General features: G+C 43.3%; 1 non-coding gene across 1 annotated transcript; it reads right to left on the bottom strand.

Annotated features, from left to right (window-relative positions):
* Positions 1-3,312: 3,312 nt before the first annotated feature.
* On the bottom strand, positions 3,313-3,526 carry LOC132004655 (small nucleolar RNA U3). The gene has a single exon (XR_009400607.1). It is a non-coding gene; the product is annotated as a small nucleolar RNA U3 (small nucleolar RNA).
* Positions 3,527-5,893: the final 2,367 nt, after the last annotated feature.

Below are 5,893 nucleotides of genomic sequence, written 5' to 3'. Positions count from 1 at the left end.
TCATTGGCTAAGGAAGGAGCATGTGACCCAAGCTTGGCCTATCAGTGCTCTGAGTTTACCTCACCACTGTCCTTGGCTCAGAGGTACAGCATGTGACTCAGATCCGTCCAATCCAAGTGTCTCCTTGGATTCTTGTGAGCCTTTTAAAGAAAAGTATACTCCTTTCTGCTTATTATGAGTCGGACAGTGTGTATAACAGGAGGTTGGGCAGTCCTTTTCCTACTCTGAGTAAAGAGCCTGTGCGATAATGGAGCCCAGAGAGTGGGGACTCCAGAGGCAGAGAGAGTGAATGTGGGTCCTGAAGATATTCCCCTGGGTTCAGCAACATCTGGAGCCAACGATACCTGTTCCAGGATTAGTGGGATTGCTGAACCAGTAAATTATTATTTTTTTGCTTAATACTGTTTGAATTGGGATTCGACCACTTACAATCATAAAGATCCTATTTATACAGGCGTTCAATACATTTTGTTCCTTTACTTTTTTTCCCTTTTGATGGACCTGCCCAGTGTCTCAGCTAGTAAATGGCAACAGCAATATTGGAACCCAGTTCTGACCCCAAAGCCCGTGGACATCACGTTCCCTGCCTATAGGAACTCCCACCATATTGGGCTTCCAGAACAACCCACATGGAACAGGTGGATGATGAGCCAAGGTGGGGAGAGCTTGGCCCTTGTGGAAAAGATGTGGGCACCATGCCCCTGGAGCCTCCTCACCCTGCACTCTCTTTCCCAGAATCTGTAAATGGTCTGGGAGAGGCACAAATGCTGAGTTACAGACAGGTCAGCTGGCCCTCCGTGTTTCTGTGCAAGTTGTTGATGCTTCCCCTGCTTATTTCAAGGAGAATTCTTGCCTCAAGCAGAGACTGGGCAAAACAGACACATTCACAGCATTGGACTCCGACTCACCATGTGACTCCTTTGGTTGAGTCACCTCCCTCCTGAGATGGACTTTCTTGTCTGCAAAATGAGGCAAGCCTCATTTTGAGGTACAAATGAGATCTCTTGAGCAGTGGAACTGGAAGGTTCCACTCTGGAAGGTGGCGGCTGGGTAGTCCAACTGTAGGACTAGGCATCCCCTCTGTAGCATATCTGGGAGTCCTTGAGGGTGTGGGTGAACAGGTCTATCCAGTCTGACATCACCTCCACAGCTCTGGAAAGAACCTCTGCTCCCGTGGAGCTCAAGGCCTCATGTTGCACAGTAGTTACCATTGCCCAGAATGCCCTGTTTGTGTGGCAGTCCCCCCCCCCTTCCCTGCCCCCAGTCTGGACTCTTCCCCCAACCCCCCTTAGCATGCTGCCCAGCTGCCCCGGACCTTTGAGGAGGATGGAAGCTCCCTTCCCCAGTCCTGTTCTCACAGAAAGACTCCCCAGGGAGTTGTCTACTGTGTGTCATAATACACCTGTAGGAAAATACAACTACTGGAAGGCTGGGTGTGGCCCTGGGTCTGTGAGTTTTGTTACTTTCAGGGCGTCTCCCCTGTAACAGGCAAGTGCACCAAGCTATACCTATGAGGATGAAAGCACCAGTGTCCCCACTCAAGGACAAGTTCAACAAGGATGAAAGATACTATTGTTAGAGCCAGCACATTCAAAAGAAATCAGCTTGGTGAAAGAGTTCTCTAAGGGAGTTGCTACTTGCTACCCCATTTTGCTTACTCTGGGCACCAGGGCACCAGAATCATAACCTTAATGATTAGCAAGGACCCACCCCATTCAGGAGTCAAAGATGATCAAAAGAGGGTGCTGATAAATGTTAAAAAACCAGCTCTCCAGGAAAAAATATATTTATTATAAACTTTACATAATTTATATATGTTTATTATAAAATTTTATAAATTTTATAGATAGAAAAGGAATGTAGCACACCATTTACAAATAACAGTGCAGTACTGTAAATTCCAAATGGGCAGTTGGTTATCATGATGATTCTCAGGAAGCTTGACCTTTGTTGAACTCCTGTGTCCATAGCCAAACTATGGTTGCAATTCAACCATGATTTGACCAAATCAGACTATGAATAAATACTTGATTACTATCCCATTCAGCAAAGAAGGTGCTCGTGTCACAAAATAAGTGAGTATAATTCCAATGTGAGTATGGGTTGATATTCTCCTTTCTGTTGAGGAGTAAGGCTGAAGAGAAACAACAAAGATGTCTATTGGACCTTCATTTGTTCACTAATGACATAGTGACTCCTTTGATGAATCAGCTAGTGGTTTTTGAGCTCTGGGAGAACATTTCCTGAATTTTCTGTGCCAGTCACAACGTAATAATCATAGATACAGGGGCGCCTGGGTGGCTCAGTGGTTAAGCCGCTGCCTTCGGCTCAGGTCATGATCTCAGGGTCCTGGGATCGAGTCCCGCATCGGGCTCTCTGCTCAGCAGGGAGCCTGCTTCCTCCTCTCTCTCTCTGCCTGCCTCTCTGCCTACTTGTGTTCTCTCTGTGTCAAATAAATAAATAAAATCTTTAAAAAAAATAATCATAGATACAATGTGCATTTAAATCGAATCTTCATTATTGATGTTTCTCTGTCATTTTCTTTAAATCTATGCAATTAACAATTTTCGTGATGTAAATACTCTCACCATGGCTGATTTCAATCTTCCATCTGTAAGTCATGGAATGTGGATTTGGAAAGAGATGTAAAATAGCATGACATTATCTATAGTATTTCTGCCACACAGACTAGGTGTAAATAATCTCAAGAGCATAGATGATAATAAAATGTACTCAAATAATTGGAAAGTGAGGTGTTCTGAGTATTTATTACTTTTGTTTTTACCATAATTGATTTCATTATAAGGATATATGATATACTTATGTATACCTATACTTATCCAGCACTCCACCACCAAAGATAGTATCAAACCACAATCCTGGCTCAAACCATATTTGGTAAAGAAAACTAGATTGCTGTCTCTGAATGTTAATATCTGATGAATTTTTAAGGCCAGTCCTCTTCCCTAAGTGTTATCATTTGCCACGTGGGTGAGGAAATAATTCAGGGCTGTTGCGGAGGTTGTAGGCTAGTGCTTCTCAAAGTGTGGTCTCCAGCATCAGGATAACTCCAGACATTTTGAGAATGCAAATTTTGGGGTCCACTGCCAACCTATTGAATCAGAACCTGTGGGGACAGGGCCCTGACATCTCTCTCCCATGTTACTAATGTGTATTCAAGGTGTTTCTGACAAGTGCTCAAGGTCCATCTTTTCTAGGGACTAATAGTTTGAATAACATTGCTTTTTTGGGTGTCCCACATTGTTCTCACCCCTCCCTGTGGGTGATGGAGTGTCAGCCCCCCCCAAAAACCCCACTCAGATGGCATCCCTTCCCTCCTACTCCCCCAAAGGAGGAAAAAAACCATCATTAATGACAGAGGGCAGCTGCAGAAGCCACGCCCAGAGCCAGCTTCACAGGCAGGAAGGGACCCTGCATCTCCTCTTCGTGATTTCAGGTACTCTACACGTTCAGAGAAACTTCTCTAGTAATGAAATATAGAAATGATCCCTGAAAGTATAGTCTTTAGAATGTCAGCTTTTAAGTTCAGAACCCTTGTTAGGGCTTTCAGGCGTGCTCAATGTACAGTAGTTAGGAAAAGTATTCTTGTTTGGTCTCTGTGCAAGGCTTCACCTCCAACCAATAAGCTTTGCAAAATGGTGCTGTGGGACAGGTGCTTCTCTAGCCTCTGTGGCATAGGGCTCAGGGCTGACGTGATTTCGGGGAGATCAGTGCTGTCCTACACTGTGAACATAGCAGGGTGGTTTAAATTGGTTTTAGTCTATTTTAACTATACTGGAATTAAAATAAAAAAAAATACATGGATTTTAGTCAGGAGAGGAGCTTCTTGCTTTGACTGGAAACTCAGTGTAGATGTTGCATTTGTTCTGTCCTATGACTGTGACTCTGATATAAAGTTAAACATTTTTTTCTCTTGTAAATTAGCTAAAGAGACTGAAACCCTGGCTCAGATGGGCTTGAACAGTAAGTAATTTTATAACTTTTCATAAATGAAGTCCATGGGCTCTGGGGTTGGTTGGTTGGTTTACTCAGCATCAGCATCAAGGACTTAGTTTCTTTTTATCTTTTTGCTATGTTAACCTCCATACTAGTTCATCCTTAGGTTGTTAGCAAAATGGCTGCAGTGGCTCCTGCCATCACAACCACAGAGTACAAAGTCCAGAGCAGGGGTTCTTTTCTGAGCTCCATGGATATGCTCAGGGATCCATGAGCCTGAATGGGAAAAAGAATCACATCACCAAACTCTAATTAATATTTGTTATTTCCTTCAATTATGAATGTAGGTAACAAACTATAGTAGTAGAAGGGCAGTGTGGGTTTCTGCCAATAGAAATCATATGTATTTTTAAGTAGCATTATAATTGTGAATATATCATGAAAATACTTTATGCTTAATTTGAAACTGTAGTAGTTATTAGACCTGCCACTAGAACTTGATATTGAATATGTTAATAAAGTATTGCATATATTATCATAAATTTGTTGTTTTCATATTTTAATAGTTATGTTATATTATAATTGTTTGCATGTAGTTTATTTGATGTATTTCAAAATATCATTCTAAGAAGGGGTCCATAGAATTCACCGGACTGCCAAACGGACCCTGACACCAAATATACACTGATGTGGAAGAAGGAGCAAGGACATCTCACACCTCTTGTTGCTCTCAAGAAACATCATATCTCATTGGCCAGAACTGGGTCACATGTCATTCTTGAGCCAATTCTTGTGAAAGGAAGCGCACTTGCCATTGGACCAATCAGATGTAGTCAGCTTTACCTGAGACTTGGAGCTTCTTGGGAGAGAATGAGTCCCAGAACAAAGTGGGGGCCCTGTTAGGGAAGAGGAAAGGAAAGACGAATGCTGTTTGTCAGGAGTTGCTTGGAGATCTGCCTCATTTTGTGCCTCATACCAGACGGATAAGAAACAACAACAGCAAAACAGCATGATTTTATGCTAACCCTTGGGAAGAGTAGGAAGGGAAGATGGACTTTTTACCTCTCCAGCAAGTTTTCCATAGGAAGATATGCATGAGTTGAATCTTGGAGAATGGAATGGACTTTAGCCAGGAGAAAGATGGAAACTTGGTCCAGAATGTGAAAACAGTACATGCAAAGGCTAGAGGCATGGTAAGGCATGGTGTGTTCTGAGAACTGCAGTAGTTTAATATTTGATAAGAGAAAGGATAGGAGAAGGGAAGCTGAAGAGGGGGCCTGGATGCTAAGGTGAAGGGTATTATATACCAAGATCAGGGTTTCAATTTTGTCCTGGTGAACACAGGTAGTTTCTGAGATGTTTTTTGTTTTGTTTCGTTTTGTTTTTAATTTTATATATTTATTTGAGAAAGAGAGCATAAGCCTGGGCGTTGGGGATAGAGACAGAGGGAGGAGCAAGCTCCCCGCTGAGCGGGGACCTGATGCAGGGCTAGATCCCAGGACCCTGGGATCATGACCTGAGTGAAAGGCAGGTGCTTAATGACTGAGCCACCCAGGTGCCCTGAGTTTCTGGGGGAATTTTTTTTTTTTTTTTAAGATCTTATTTATTTGACATAGAGAGAGTAGGCAGAGAGGCAGGCAGAGAGAGAGGAGGAAGCAGGCTTCCTGCTGAGCAGAGAGCCCAATGCGGGGCTTGATCCCAGGATCCTGGGACCATGACTTGAGCTGAAGGCAGAGGCTTTAACCCACTGAGCCACCCAGATGCCCCTCTGGGGAGTCTTAAGCAGAGCAGTGATATGATCTATTTTGTTTTTTATCTTAAAAGATCATCCTGGCTCTAGTGTGGAGAATAGAGAGAAAGGAGCAAGCCTGGAGGCAGGGAGACTGGGTAGGGGCCTCTTGTTAAACCAGGGGAAGTGATGGTGGTTTTAACAAAG

The sequence above is a fragment of the Mustela nigripes genome, chromosome 16 (assembly GCF_022355385.1).
Source record: "Mustela nigripes isolate SB6536 chromosome 16, MUSNIG.SB6536, whole genome shotgun sequence".
NCBI lineage: Eukaryota > Metazoa > Chordata > Mammalia > Carnivora > Mustelidae > Mustela > Mustela nigripes.
The sequence above is the reverse complement of the archived record's forward strand: the minus strand, read 5'-3'. Positions and strand labels throughout refer to the sequence as shown.